The 17,606-nt window shown below is 31.5% G+C and overlaps 1 long non-coding RNA gene across 2 annotated transcripts in view; it reads right to left on the minus strand.

Moving 5' to 3' along the window:
- Positions 1-17,606, minus strand: part of LOC110445067 — a 102,521-nt gene that overhangs the window by 60,802 nt on the left and 24,113 nt on the right. The window contains exons 1-2 of one of the 2 annotated variants that reach the window (XR_002462314.1): positions 16,556-16,668; positions 6,913-7,122 (exon numbers count right to left, since the gene is read on the minus strand). This is a non-coding gene — a long non-coding RNA (uncharacterized LOC110445067). Of the gene's footprint in view, positions 1-6,912; positions 7,123-16,555; positions 16,669-17,606 lie in introns of those variants that run through there. The other variant, XR_002462313.1, reaches the window with a different exon arrangement.

Consider the following 17,606-nt stretch of genomic DNA (forward strand, 5'->3'; position numbering starts at 1 on the left):
TTCAGTACTGAAAACTTCCCCTTTTAAACAAATCATAAATATCGATTCGTGGTATTGCTAGCATGTGTAGGTGTTTCTGGTAAAGTAAAGTCGATAGTCTTATTTTAACCCCAATTTGTTTAAAATAAAAAAAATGAATTATAACGCACAAATTAATTATAATTTTAATACGAAAATATGCGCGACAGATTAATAAACTCCAACAAAGGAAACAGTCGTGCTGAATTTCAAATTTAATGAACAAGACTCCATAATTTGTATTAATGCAGTCAAAAGAGTTTGAAATATAAAGGATCGGTTTTATTTATTCAAATCATCTATTCGGAATGATATTTAAACAAACTTAGAATATCGTATCGTTGTTTCGAAGGTCTTATTATAAACACAGATGTAATCCTTGTAATTCTAAATACTGAATTTGATTCGCCATGGTTCGCTTTTACTTTAATACTTTAATATGATCAATGTTTTAAATATTTTCTACAATGTAGAGAATTGTATCGCTATATAATTTTCATTTATTAAAAGAATTATTCCATCTAAATTTGGTTTTCATAGGTTGTTACATTTTTGTGAGAATTGGCTTTATACTCTCCGTACTTTTCCAAAGGTTTTCGTATAAATCGTTTTCTTTTGTTGTGGTTTTTGCCCTAATTTTAAAGATTTTGACTTCGAATTTATTTACGGTTCGATATTTTTCCTGTGGAAAACATTTTTACACAGGATTTTAGAAATATTAATACAGCATAATACATTTTAGTTTCAGTTATATGAGAATCATCGCACAGAAAAGTTTTGGAGCTTCGGGAATGGTTCAATGGTGATGAAAAATTTCGCACGGCGAAACTAAATTTCATACCAAATTTGACAGTTACAAACAATATAATTATCGTCAAAGACAAACGTATAATTTCTTAACATGATCGAGAATATGTTACCAGTTATGAAATGCAATAACCACTTTTAAAGATTAAAAATTAAACCATATTCATTATACATTAATCCTTCAATTACAACTAGGTAAAAATATAAGGTACTTGACAATTACAAATCTAAAATAAAATGCTGATACATATTTAGTTTTCAAAATGGTTGAGATCAGATCCGCGATTCCGACTCCTGGTCTACACGAGACCAACATGGTAGATTCCGCGCCTTTGATGTTACCGAAATAATATATATTGATAGAAAGGCTCCTTGGAGGGGAGACATGAAAACTGAAGTGTTTAAGCAGAGTCAAACTCCATCGGAGTCCAGTGACAATAACGCTGGTATTTTGATGATACTTTAACGATCCTGCTTGCCAGTAGAGACCATTAAATCTTTAAGAGTTTTACTACAGTTCGATGTTTCGTCCGTTGGATGTAGTGTATGGGCTGTTTGAGGAGGAGGGTTAAACGTTTTCAGAAAATACTACTTCGCTATACCTTACTAATGCGTGTGGTTCTCTCCACATCTGTACAAATCTTGAAGTACTTACGGGAGAAATGTTAATGTCGATTAACCGTAGCGTCAGTAGTCAACAGGTTATCATCATTTATAAACAACCAAGATGCTGGTCTATGTACAAAATTCCAACCGTTGAAAATAAACGAGTTTAACGAAATGTAAAATATTAATATTTTTGACAATAATAAACCTAAATGTGATGCATATACAATTTTAAATTGTGACATATTTTTTAATTGTTTATTGCATAAAATAATAGTTTGTGCTATTTTTTGATTTATTCATTTTCGTAATTTCAATGAAAAATTAATATAGGAAAATGTTTTTTGTCAGCATAATTCATAACAAAACATTTGATTATTTAACGTTTTAAAATTGTGTCTCATAACTGAAATTCAAACACAATAGTATTTATTTATTTACGGGAATAGTATTTACTGTAGAACTGAGATTATGAACGAAAGTTTTTGAACTATGTACTATGCATCTGATGTAATCCTCTTCTTTCTAGGGGATATTACAGACCAAAGGGAGATAACTCTTGAACTATTAGAGCACTACAAACGGATTAGACTAGGAAAGCTGATGGAACAGTTACCAGGGTGCCAACTCATTAGCTCTACCCCAGGAGTATTATTGGGTGAAATTTTCATCATACATTGAAATGCACTTTTGGTAGAAAAAATATCATTGCAAACAACAAAAAGATATAAATTGGACGATGCTAATTCCACGGACTTAGATATCTATTTAATTCTGTACTAATACTTATTTTAATTTCTGATAATTTACATCCATCTGGTACGTTATGAAAGTAATTAATAGGCGGTATTAACATTGATATTGATGACACAAACGATCTGTTTTCAAGTACGTCAAAATCTTCCAATCAAACGCTCTTATCGATAAGAAGTAAACAAGTATGTGACATCAACATCAACTATACAATATATAGTACATATTCTCTGGGGTCACATCAAAGTTAATTTACATTATATATAACTAAAATGTGTAAGAGTCAACGTAAGGCGAGTCACACAGAATGATATATTATATTCCCCTGAAATAACCGATATATTGCTGAAGTAGTCAATCAACAGATTACACGTGTAGGTTGACTAACTCAACATACCCAATCATGAAAACATATTATAATTTCCGTTTTAGTGACTAGTCAGCCGCTAAACTAGCGGTTGTTTTTCCTTATCTTATATTTACTCACCCATTCGTTGATTTATTTAATTTGTTAATAAGCTTGATTCCCTTTTCATCTCCTACCGCTTAGGTTGTTATTCAATATGCACCTAGGATCTCTATCTTTCCTGTTGACCAATCGGCTTACGGAAGCTCAACTACATCGATAGGATCGCTAATCAAGGTCATGCATAATCAATGGTGATATCGTGATCAAGTCTTTGCCCTTTGGGAAAGTTGGCGACATTAAGCTTGATTATACAGACGTTTCTGTGAGCAGTGACAGATCCGATATGCGGGTTGATATGTATATATATAAATAACCTATATTAGCATTGACAATTAAATGGTATATTTGATATATTCATATATATGGAAAGTTTACCGGGAAACCAATGTTAACATATCTACAATGAATGGACAGAATGAATATCAATCGTTTAAGCATTTAAAATATGTACCTATGAGGAATGTTCGTTTTCTACAAGAGCATCGGTTCTGGTGTTTTTTTGTCGTTTATGAATAAGTGACTAAGACAATACCGTAATGTGTAACTATTGTTTTGTCTTAGATGTCATTGTTTACATATTTGAATGTCTCCTGACTTTCTGTTGTTGAACCTGAGTTCCGACTTAATACCAAATAAGGAGTTGCCACTGTTTTTAATTTTAAGGCATTGAGTGCTGACCCAGCAACACAAGGACATGTTATTAACCAAATGATTGCGTAACATTGTTTCCTTGGATACATGTTGATACCCACGTTTATGTATTTAATACACATGTAAATGTGTTCAACTACATAAAGTTTAAGACTTCAAATTAAATTTGACGGCCTTGTAACAAAATAACAAAAAATAACAAAACGTTCATTCAGTCTAATTGTACTTGGATTGTTTTCATAATTTGTTTTTGTGCTATAAATATATATTGGTATATGTCATGGTTATTTTGTATAATAAGCATGTTTCTAATTGTTTTCATTAATTTAATGCTAGGATCAAACAAAATTGTAATGTCATGAAAACAATAGGTTGTACATTTTGTATATCTTGTCGTTTATAACAATGTGCAATATACCGCTGCCGTCAAAACGATTTCATAGTAAATATTTCTAAATGTTAGTTTAACTACATCTTTCTAGCTTCAGCAGGACATATATTCTGTATATAAAATTTGTTTATTCTATATGTTTATAAACTGCGATTATTTGTTACACTGTATAATAGTGCGAGCATATTCTTTAACACAAGTCGCGTTATTGATAACAATACCTGATAAATGAACAAAACACTGTTCAAGCTAACTCAAGTCTCGAAAAAATGTTTATAAAATTATGTTTATTCGTGAACACTTGGACATAATTTAACATAAAGCAATTGTTCGAGAAATTTTGACATCTTTCACATTTACGCAATTTGTATATGATCTCCGAATTTATTTTATCCATATTATTCAAGATTTTATCATTCATTTTCATGTTAACAAAAACGCAACATAAAACATACAATTCTTTTTTTAATTTGTATTTTCAGGGAATGTATTGATATATAAGAAAACCCCTTAATTTCGTCTCAGAAAACTTCCATCAAATACGTTTTTAATAAATTACATTCTACTTTACTCTTAAATTTAAATCATTATTTAAGGTTTAGGTTATGTTACTGTCAGGTCGAGCGATATATCCTACATAAAACACTTACGTCGACACTTCTTTCTCAAATATCGAGACAATAAAACATAATATACAGACGTAGTGGATAACGTAACAGAAATTGAAAATTCAACCTGTTGATAATATTATATTGTCAATAAATACAGTCATCTTTCTTTCCGAGTTCTTTATCCTGGAACCGAATTTGGAGCTATGAAAACCTAAAGCGAGGCTATCTAATACGATTATATATTTATTTGAACATGTTATTTTATTGTAGTGAATGTGAGGGAGATAAAAAATGTCTTTAACCGTTATTCTTAAATATTATTTGCGTTAAATTTGTTTAGGGGTACCAAAGATGTGGAATTAACAACAAAGACATCAACGTAGAATTTATATGATCAGCTGCATCATTATAAAGGTATTTATTTTACATTAAGATCATGGATTGTGAAACCAACATCAGTGTCACTTGTAACTCTATTGATTCGAATTTAGACTATATATTACTTGCTATTTTGATGGCTTTTAATACATCATAAATAGCAACAGTCATTCTATGTCCAGGCTTTCGGGCTTAACCCTTCACCATGTATTGCATGGTTCTGATCCTTATGTCACATCCATATTTGAATATATATCTTATATGTTTATAGAACTCACTTTTATTTGGTTTGCTCTTTAAAATAATGTTTAAAATTTTCAGAAATTTACTGTTTATTTCTTTTATAAAATGTTTGTTTTTGTTTTCCCTATCGAATGCTAAGACAGCGAAAATTGTACACAAAACAGGGAACTGTTATAGTTTTTGAAAGTAAACCAATCATGTTTCGCATGTTACGATATTTTAATGTGAACAGCAGGTTTACAAATATGTGGTATACTATAATACAGAAATAGGAACAGTAAACCAACAGTATACCGTCTGATTAGACATGTAGCCCTATTTTATTTTTACTTGAATAACTTTATCACCGGTCTGAATCATATGTGTTCTAATTTATCTGAAAACACAAACAAAGTGTGCCAATTGTTGCTAAAAGTTGAACAGTTGTACATAGCCTCGTTAGGTGTGGATTATCTTCCGAAGAACAGGCGCCATGGCAAAATGTATACATGTCCGTTAGATTTTCTTTACTTGCATCACATTTCTTAGATTTAAATATGAAGTATGACCTTTACATTAATATTTCTGTAATTAGTACTTTGATAAGCATACAACCATTAAATGTGATGTTGATGATTATCAGAAAAAAATCAAAGACACTGTATAACAGATTTCAATAATTTGTAATTTATAAGCGATCCTTATTCTTTTGATACCATACGATGATATCAATAGGTGTTTATATTTGAATATGTATATTCATATTTTCTATTAAAGTTAGCATTATATTTATAATATCTGAGAAGTCTTTGTCTGGTGATGCCAAAAATAGAAATTATGGTGGTACGTTAACGGTTCTGTGTCTAATTGATCTTCTTATACACGATCTAACTGCAAAGCCTTTTAAATTATGTAATTTACAATTAGGTTGTACATTTATTGCTATATGGTGGAAAACGATGAAAAGCTGAAAAAAGTAAGTTATTTGTTTAAATGAGGCATATGATTTATTTGCAAACATTATATTAGACAAAAATAAGTACTTTTATTTTTCAATGTTTTTGTATTATATGCATATCAATATGGCTTACTGATTGTTTCATTTGTTTTTTAATATTATTATTTTAGTCAATGGGATCAATTTACTGTATATTTTTTTCCTTTTGTTTTATATTGTTGTGCCAATTAATGCTCTAGACAATGTGTTCGTCGAAACACAATATCTTTGTAGTTTATGTTATATATTACAATTCATTTGACGTAAGATAAGTTAAAAATATGTTTTGGGTTTTGTATGGTTTGATTTCCGATGACAATGTTTCAAACTTCAATACGAATACTAGAAATATTACATGCAGTTCTGTCTTGACATCAACAACAATATTTGTTGTACGTAAACGATAAGCATACGGCATGCACTCTATCAACAATAAAACACACAACAACATATAATGTAATTTGATATGTGGCGATTTGTGCAGTTGAAAATGTTACAATCACATGGTTAACTTTAGTTATTAAATACGGAAAAAAACATTTGCGAAAACAACCAGAGTATTTCTGTCAGTATGATGAAATTGTATTAGGAACTCGGTACCGAGAGCATGACCGTATATGGTCAGTCTACGAATTCCCAACTTAACATGATCCAATCATTAAAACTGCCCAAACATCAATTGATAAAAGAAATATATCCCGGAATATATTACACTGACTACATTTTTGAATGCATAACAGACAAGATTAAAAAAGAAATAGAGCAACAGTTAACAAATTGTTGATTGACAGCATCTGAAATTGCCATACATTGGCTGTCGGTCTGTCAATGACGTAATGTCAAAATATATCTCTTTTCTGTCTGAATCTTTAAGGTTACATATTTAAAATACATTACAATATCATAACTACTTCTCTAATCGTCCTTTGTTCCTTACCCTCATTGGCCGAATCGACTTTAAATGAAGACAATGGTCGATACTTCGACTAAAGCTGCAATATGATCTTACCTCATGGCAGTTCCCGCGCTGCTTAATGTGTGGCGAAGTAGCGTTTCTGGTTTAGAGTTATCCCTCTTTCACCGTTATCCACAACATAACACACTCTCCAAGAAGGGAACGTGATGCCAGCGAATATAATCCAACGTAACAATCACATGTAAACACAATTGAAAATCCAAAACGTACTCCATTTCCTTTGGAAAAGATGCAGTTACAATTCTGAAAAAGATAACAAAATCGAAATAACACAATTTTATAATACGTCTTGAACAACAACACATTTAACTTCATCAATTAGCATTGATAAATAATTCAATGAATAAAAACAGAAGGAAAATTGTGAGAAACAATGATAATTAATGTTAAAATGATGTAACCAGACATGTAATTGATTGCATCATGTGATGTTGAAAAAACCCACTAGCTTTTGTGGTAAAAATCACCAATATGGAAGATACTGCCGAATGAGCACAGCATTGCAGCATTGCATTTGATCATACTTCTTCAAAAACTGTATTCTTACTTCTATATAAAGAATGTTTTCCGCTACAGAAATTTTAAGTGTATCCTTGCACTGTATAATGCAAGTAATTGCTTCCAGAAACGTTTCACTCAAAGACGACCTTTACTACTTTCTGATCATAAAACATACTCAATTTTTGGTCATTAACTTTACGGCGTTCTGTGCTTTGATTCATTCATATAATGATAATATGGTTGCAGTCATGAAAAGTGGAAACTCCACAATCATCACTATTTCCGAATATAAAAATGTCACAAGAAATCTGTACACATAAACGAAATGAGGAATGCAGTGAAGAGCAAAACATATTTTTATATAAGAAATTATTTTTAATGTTGCACTGGCAGCTAGGTTTGTTATTGTAAAACACTAGCAGCAATGCATCTGGTTTGGAAGATTTATTCTGTAAGTAATAAGACAATCATTGTTTTCCTAAAACAAATACGTTATGTGGATGGCACTTGACTGACCTTCTGCTTTACGCTACTTCTGACATTTAGAAATTCTTTTAAAAATCGTCAGTATCATTAAACGTCATAACATTGTTTTGCGTTATTTGTTTGATCTGTTCTTCATAACTGGCCTGATGAATCCGCAGATGAAAAGTAAATTGAAATAGTTAAAAATAGCAAAGATGTGTGTGATCTTTTTTAAGATTTAGTGACTTTTTATATCAAACTCTGTATTTGAATCCCCGGAAACACCGACCCTTAAAATGTTTACAAAAATAGTTTCACGAATGAAACCGAAGCATCGATATTTTTTAGGATATTCTTCTTAAGCTTTTCTTTCATATAATCTATTTTAACGTAAATAAGTCACAACTTAGAAACTAAAAAAGAAAATCTAAACACAAAATATGTCCTGAATGTTTTCTAATTGATTTCTCCATTTACAACCAATGAGGAACCATTTTAATTCTTTGAAAATTGTAAGCAAGGAAAGGTTGGTTCGAATACCATTTCCCCTGTATGCTCGAGTGAAAGGTCACACAAACCCAGATGTAAAAATGTAGATTTTTAACAAGTTGATACCATCCAGTCGCAATTATCTACAATACCACTATTAGGGCAAATATTATTTTGTTGCTATCACAAACACATTATACGATAGTAAAATAAAAATTTGAGTATTAAAACATGTTACATTTTTTACCAAATTTTTCTCTTTTAAAACCTTGAAATTATTCAGATAAACCATTTGTATTTCCATATCACAAAAAAAAGTTAAATAAAATTAATACGAGAGCAATGCACGAAATAAAAGAAAATCCTAGGTTAACGAATATCTTATTTTACTTAGCCATCAATTTGTTATCAAATAACGTCTTGGTAAGTACTCTTTTAAACTTTTACAAATTACCTTAGCTGCTTCAAAATTACGACTTTATCAACAAACAGTAATAACTACTGCTCTTTTGTGAATCCTTGAAAAAAATCAATATTTCTAGAGCAATCAATTATTTATTACGTCACCACTTTCCACTTTGTAGGAAACAACTTTAAAAACATCCCTGTTTCCTTTTCAGTGTAGTGGTTTGGTTTTTAGTGTTTATTCAGTGCAGTGGTTTGGTTTTTAGTGTTTATTCAGTGCAAACAACGTCACAATTACGTTGTTGTGATAGACAACACAGTTATAGATGCAAAACCGTTTGCTATCCTCACACCCTAACTGTTCGTAGTTCTATCTTTTTATTTCAGCCTTTTCATTTTTTTCTACACATACATTTGTCATACCACTTTTACTGAATGTCCAAATTATTGAGAAATGAAAACAGTTAAAATATGACATTTCTAGACTGAATATTGCATTCTGATTGTCACTACGGTTCTTTTCAATAAAGACTAAATTGAATAAACATTTATATTTTTTTGGTGGTTGTTTAAGTGTTTATAAAACTATAATGCGTTCACTTTTGTCATAGCCTGATTTCTGCAAATTCAGTTTATTCAGTTGAATTAAGAATTATTTAGCTCTCCCACTTGGAGAGGAAAACGAGAAGAAAAATCTAGGCTACTATCAAAAGCATCATACAGTTTGTCTGATCATTTTAATGAGTATAAGCGACTTGATATTGTCTAGATTCACTTCAGGTGTCAAAATATTTGGAGGCATCGTGATTACTTGGAATGTACTGATATGCTTCAAACGACTTTAATGATTTTCAATGATTTTAAGGAAATGTGAAACCACCAACGTGCACTGACTCATGGCTCTCTGTTTCACGTCGGACGCTATCATTGTCTTACACTTTATTTATGATTTACAACTTTGCCCGGGATAAGAAAATATGATATTCAATGAAACGATGATTAAAGCATTATCGCAGTCATGAGATCTTTATGAGTTTGCGAACGAGGTAGTGATTCCAACAAATGCCACAGCCTTCCTGGGTGATATGAAGAAACACTTTGACACTGTTACAGTAAAAGCCAGAAATATTCATCTTTCACAACAGAGGACGATTTTATCGCAGTAATCTACATGGCGCTTCCGTGATACACATTTACCTCTTTTTCTCAAATTATTCGACGTATGAGCTTTCAAATTATAAATGTTAGGCCCACCTGGCTTTTTGCAAATCGTTCAAGTGACCCCTGTTGAGACATTTTTTTGCTGATGATCGCTTGATGTTGTCGGGAATGCTAGGAACCGAAGGTGGGCCACGATAGACCATCATAATTTCTCTGATAGGAATACCTCCACCTTAGAAACTCTGCTACCTATCAAGGTCCGACTTCAACTGGGAAATCGCTTCACGGTGGCAACGTCTTCACGTGCGGGGAGAAATAAAGTACATGACCTACATGGGTAATTGGAAATGCTTCTTAACTCAAATTCGGTCATTTCATAGAAAGATTGTGTAATCAACTCAGAGATTTATGCTTAAGCTCGAATCAATTAGGAAAACGTTTTCGAGGTACCCTGGTACACATTAGCGTGGAGAATAAAATAAAACAACAAAGTAGTATGGTTTTAGTTGACTAACATTCCCGAAATGCTTATTCTATGTTTGAAAGCTAATTGCTTATAGAAATCATGCGAATATGCATCTACTTTTCCTTAGTTAATTGTTTACAAACATCCATATTTAATACAGCAACATATTGACTGCAATTAAAAAATAGCTTATTATGTTTTATACATTACATGCATTTATACATGTATACCTTATTTCTGATAAGGAATGTACAGCACTAGGTTGCGGTTTCACCAAACATCTTCACTGTTTTTCTAAACTTGAATTTCTCCAAAGGGTAACAGTTTATGGAAACATATAGACTCAAGAAGATTTTTGAAACCAACACCAGAGGCAAGAGGCAAGAGGCAGGAGTCATGGAAACCGTCAGAGATTTAAGTTCAACAGTCAATTTTCGATAAAAAGAATATTCATGAAGTAACTCGAAATATCTTGAAATAATACACATCTATAGCATTTCTTTGTAAATCACAACATTCGAAGTTTAACTGAAGTTTTCAATCTGTTATTCATGAATAACATTTTTTTTTATATTCTTATTTGTCTATTTAGTTCGTGTTGTTGTCTTTCCATGTCAACTTTAAATTATTATCTTTGTTCTTGTGTGTTCACCATGTCGATACCAAACATACATGTCATTAACCTATTGCCATGCTTCACATTTAAGGAACGGTATGGTCAGCCAGTACTGAAGTATGTAGATGTTTGATTGATAACATTTATAAGAACTTCTCCCTTACAAGTGTTTACTATGTTTACACAGAGGAATCGTTATCTCACCTTTGTCAACGAATACATCAGCCTATACCATTTTGCCATATAATCCGTTGTCATTACCTTACCAAGGTTAGTGCTACATTGTAGCTATAACACGTACCCTAACGAATATAATTGTCCTTGCCACAACAACGTTGTACAGCACTAATCATGGATATAGTTGACGATATTACCACAGCGAATCAGTAAACATTTGCGTCAATTGCTGTTACCGTTTTAATGGACAAAATTATACTTTAAATGCTAATGATACATATAACATATCTGCAATGTGCTATTCTCAGAAGCTTTTGGAATTTATGATTACTTTCTAAACATATTTCTTCAACAAAAGTATTGCTTTACCGTATAAGTATATGTAAATATATTTGATGTTAAACCAAACAAACAAAAAACCATTTAGTTATTGCTTTTAATGGTAACAAAATACATGCATGTATTTTAACGAGTTACAGTTTTAATTTTGGCTACAATGATATCCGTTCACGTGGTAAATTTTCAAGGGTGTCAACGAGATAATCGGAAGATAAAACTAATACGAAAATATAATAACAGAAAGAGACATGTAATCAAAATATAAGGCATTTAATGTTTATGAAAACACAGTTTCAATATGCTATAACAGTTACTGGACTGCATTGTTTGAATATGTTCGACCGATTTATTCGTAATGATACAATATGTTCAATTTTGTTCGATTGATAAATAAGGCCGGTCCTATTGGTCGTAAACCTTATCGGAGAACATTAGTCATTACTTTAAAGATAAAGTACCCTATGTACAATAGTGGCTGACGTGTTCAGTAGATACTAACATTACCAGAAGTGGCCACTAAATCATAATAACAAATTCTCTTAAATCTTCTTGCTTCGTTTCTGACATGCAAATGTTTTAGAAATGCATCATTGAACTAAAGCAGACAAAGTTTGCTAAGTGTCACTGTTTCTAATGTCATATATAATCTATGTGTAAAATTTAAAGCACTCTCTGTAGTTATGTTTGAATTGATTTATCATTTGAGGGAACTGATATAGGCGTAACATGTTGTTCATTCCTATTCATAAATAAACTTGAAAATAATCTGTTAAAGTGAAATGAACAATAATATCAGCCCTGAATTCTCTTTGACAAACCTGTGGTATTACTGGTATCGGTATGCATCGGTTTGGATCAGAGATTGAAAAATATCTAATGGAATATTATATTTAAGAAGAAAAAAGAATTAATTGAGCTTGCGATATTCAAGGGTTTTTGTAAATATTTGTTTCTTTACTACTGGGTTGAAAGAATCTTGTTCTAATTGGGTCCATTTAGTAAAATATTACATGACTATATCATATTGTTGGTGTTTTTTTGTATTTGTTAATAATTTCACGAGTTTATGTCTTGTTGGGGGTAATACAAAAAATCCATGAAATATCTAAGTGACAGTAGAAAACAAGATAAAACAACGACAATATATCTTTACTATTGTTTCTTGACGTCAACATATGCTTTCAAAAATACTAAAACGTTCACACTCCATACAAAACGAACTACAACGTAAACATATTATACTTAACATACCACAACGTCAACACGCCGATACAAAATATATCATAGCATCAAGACACTATTATAGAATATACCAAAGCGTCAATAAACAATTTCCAAATATACCAAAGCGTCAAGAAACAATTTCTAAATATACCAAAGTGTCAACAAACAATTTCCAAATATACCAACGCGTCAATAAACAATTTCCAAATATACCAAAGCGTCAATAAACAATTTCCAAATATACCATCGCGTCAAGAAACAATTTCCAAATATACCAAAGCGTCAATAAACAATTTCCAAATATACCAAAGCGTCAACAAACAATTTCCAAATATACCAAAGTGTCAATAAACAATTTCCAAATATACCAAAGCGTCAATAAACAATTTCTTAATATACCAAAGCGTCAATAAACAATTTCTTACTATATACCAAAGTGTCAACAAACAATTTCCAAATATACCAAAGTGTCAACAAACAATTTCCAAATATACTAAAGCGTCAACAAACAATTTCCAAATATACCACAGCATCGAACTCCATACAAAAATACCATATCGTTAGCACTTCATTGTAAGATATTCCAATGTCAACACACAAATTCAACATATATTACACTATCAAGACCCAATATAACTATTTGAAGTTTAATAAATTATTACTAAACGTCATAAGCCAAATTTGCATGACCAAACGCACGTGAAGTAAATCTGTTTTACGTATTAGATTTGATGGAACACAGAATCATATCAGCTAGAAAATGTGTTGCATTGGTGATAGTGAGCCACAACTTAACAGCTATTTGTATGAGTTTGGTCGTCATAAGAATGCTAAAGTAATATTTGAATTGGTGTCAACCTGCATTCAAAAACAACTAAAACATGGTGCATGCATTGTTTATCACCGGATAGATTGCATTACTGCAAAAAATGAAAAACAGTGTCTGTGAACCGTAAGGAATCTTGACGTGATTTAAGTGACTTAGACCTTGTCTGTGAGAGATAATATTTGCTAAGGAAATGTATCTCTGCATGTGTTGCGGAAAATATAAAACGAAATGATAATTAAAATAATATCTTGTCGAACAGTAAAATGTCACGGTATTTAATGTCGTACATTTGGAAAAGGAATATTTTATTGTATCATTTGACAGCAGTTTAACGCTTGATAAAAGCGAAATGCCTTACCCGGCACCTTTCCATTTGTCGGATTTAATTAGCTGTTATAATTCACACCAAAAGGAAATAGATAATGCACATTAATAACACTCTGAAATTAACCACAAGATGAAATAAATCCAGGCTTGATTAAAATACCATATGTATTCGTTTGATGGTCATACAATATCGGATACAGAAGATAGATACGTTTAAAAAGAATCTATGAAGCTAGATCATTATACAATATTATACCCGAGGCTATAAACCTCTGTCTTTCCTGATAACCACACTTTATTGTATAAGATGAAATACATTACACTTAAGTATGTGTATCGTCCCTAAGTTAAATTAAGGAATAAGTGAGACTATCATAAAACTGAAGTAAAAATATGTGTAAATGGGTCATAAAGCATTTGTGAACTAGGGGAAATATCCCGACCTGGGACGAAGATATATTCAAGGTTAGTGCACCCATTAGAGAAGCCATAAAACACAGCTACAAAGAGCAGGGGTCTACCTTTAGATGGTATGTCTAGATAAAACCATAACTGTAATATAGCCAGCCAAAATGAAAAATAACTTGATTCGGAAGGATCCAATAAAAGGTTATTTACATGTAATTTAGAACCGTATATCATTACACTCAGACCTACCGGATTGTAAAATTCTATCGTATGTCGCGGTGTGAGCCCCCTTCATTATAATCGTAAGAAAATGTAACGCTACCTTCATAAATTTTGATTAATGTTATCCTAACACACTATGATTGCGTAATACACACGTTTTAATTTGTTTTAGTTCCTGTTCCCACAGCCAAACTCTCAAAGACTAGTCCATGTCATCATAAATTCCATAATTGTTATTTGTGCTCATGCCAATTATCATTTTGTCTTGCCAACGTAATTTCTCATATTATTCATCTAAATAAGGCATTTCATTTAGTTCATAAATGCAAATGAAAATAACTTATTTGAAGGGCAATGCTGTTAAGAAACATTATCAGCAATATGAAAAGTAACATTGCTAGTCATATTAAGAGTGACACATTTTGTGTGAACTTATTAGTAACACCTTTGTTGCACCTGTGCTACTATCCAATTTCCTACAAATATATTTCTAAATAAACCATATCATGTAATATTATCCGTAATGAAATTTGTATTTGGTTTTTCACTGTATCATAGTGTTTGCATAATTTTGAAATAATATTAATACTAATAATGATAATATTAAACCATACCAGTGATATGGTTTCTAAAAATATTAAAAATATTTAACATTATGTATAAAATATTACTACAAAAATATAACATATTAGCATGGAAACCGATATATTATTTTTAGATGTTAGCAAGATCAAAATGCAAAGTAGACAACAGACAATTGGGAGAAGATAAGAAATATCAAAAAAAAATGTTCGCAAAATTGAACTGTCAGTTTTGTTTTCGTTGAATTATAAAGATCCTGCCAATTATATATTTTTGGTATAGAGTATAGCATGGGAAATTTTTGTTTATGTCGAGAGATATGCAATAAATCAAACCAAATGGATATTTATGGCAATATTTATTACGTTTCGATTTTAATTTATATGATAAATGGCTATAATATGACATTATATTTTCAATAAATCCCGTATCATGCACATGTCGATTTTAATAGTAGAAAACCTCGTATATCAATTCCAGTTCCCCCATGCCATCAGCAGTGTACTGCTAGATACAATCAAAAAGTGCAGTCACGAATCTTTAAACTAACAGAACTATGTTTATCGTATCAAACATGTTCAAGGCTCAAAAAAACATATTTATACATGTTTGACCTAATTTCTCGGTCATACGATTTCTGCTTTTATATATGTCGAATCGTTTGTTGTTTTTGCCAGTTTCAAATTAATTTGTTATGCAAAAAAAAAAATGTTTAAGTATTGTCAGGCATTAAGTATATTGCCACTGAAATATACTGCTCTAGGACCTATAAGAATTTTGTGAAATCGATTAATGTAACTATATATTTATCATAGGTTTTCTTGTGGTGGTTAATGCTTTTCCCCTTTTGTCCCCTCTGTACCTGTTTGTTGTCTATTTGTTGTGTTTCCTACATACATAATGTTGTATTGCGACTGTGTCTTGGTGCATTTTTTCCTGACAACATGCATAAACGGAATTAAACATATGTTGCAATTTCATTTTTACAATTGCCAGTCTCTACCATTGAGCATTAATTCGATATTCTACTGGAGAACACACCTTATTTGTAACTTAGCCATGACAAAAAAAAAATGCGTTTGGATCCCAAAGCAAAACATTTTCCACATGATCACAGGCAAAAGTGTTGAAAATGCAATGGGTTTGAAATTTATGTCCACAATACATATGATTTAAAAAAGTACATGCCGCATAATTTCAAAATAACAATGTGTATATATATATATATATTTGACAACCACAATACTATTTTTGTTTGCTGCTACAGATGTAACCCTCTAAAATAATAATTTTAAGCTTTTCAAATTACCTCATTCCATCACAAAACCCATTCGACCTATACAAATGATCCAACTGCAATAATCAATATTATTTGATAACTACATCAGAAAAACATAACATGGAACCTTTAAACCTACAGTAACAAATCATACGTTCACGCAACTGTTTTAAAGCTATTACTTACAATGAAATTAGATGTTTCCCGCACCACACCAGAAACACGTTCCCCATGATTTGTTGGAATTAGGAGTGCTGCTTAAACTATCCTCATTGTTGTCCCCTCCGCGGCTTTGTTTTACTAATTCACCTAGTAACCTGCGAGACAATATTAATATGGTGACTATAGGGTATTGTCATATAAAATTCTGTTTTTTTTTATTTTTAATGTTGTGAGCTTCGCTGCTTTTCTCATATAATATGTCCTAAAAACGTGAGAGCAAGGACATAAACTCAATCTGCTTTTCATCCATGGGGACACATATGTAGCTTGGTTGCTTGTGAACTCAGCATAGAGCCAGGTGCGGTACTGGTAGTCTAACAATATACCCAGAAGGAAATATTTTGACCAATTATTTTCATAAAATTTACCTGACGATACTAGAAAATATGTTGATATAAAGATAATTGTTTTGTTTGTGTCTTGTCCAATGCTACAACGTTACGATGTAGGGACCGGCCGTCTCAACAGATGCCAATCTTGCCAGGGTTTAGTGTATATTTATGACTGCCGGAGTGATACTGTCTCGTAGGCTTCGTTTGACGGACAGCCACCTCGCTTTGTTTCTTGAACGGTTTAAAAGAGGCATATTTCTTCTACTACAGTACAAGGGAGACAAGATTTCAGAGAAACCAAGACCGAAATTAATGGGTCATTCTACAATTTGCTTAGCTATTTATATGCAGATGTCATAGTTTCAAAATAATATACATAAGTAGCAAAGCTAATTTAAGCAAATTTCCTATTGCCAACAAGGCTTTTTTTCTTTGCTTATGGCGTTTGGCATGTTTCTTGTTTTTGTACAAGAGTAACTAATGACATTAGCAATACTCGAAATGCGATTAAAGATATATTATACCGAGACCTCGTTCTGATGTTGTTGTTTTTTAAAACAACAAACCGTTATTGCATCTGTATAGTTTATTTTTCTTTTTGAAGATTATTTAAATACCAGGAAAAAGATTTATTTCACTTAACAGAATCTTGCCATTATACTAAAAATCGATCGGATAGATAA

Source organism: Mizuhopecten yessoensis, unplaced genomic scaffold (genome assembly GCF_002113885.1).
Source record: "Mizuhopecten yessoensis strain PY_sf001 unplaced genomic scaffold, ASM211388v2 scaffold2711.2, whole genome shotgun sequence".
NCBI lineage: Eukaryota > Metazoa > Mollusca > Bivalvia > Pectinida > Pectinidae > Mizuhopecten > Mizuhopecten yessoensis.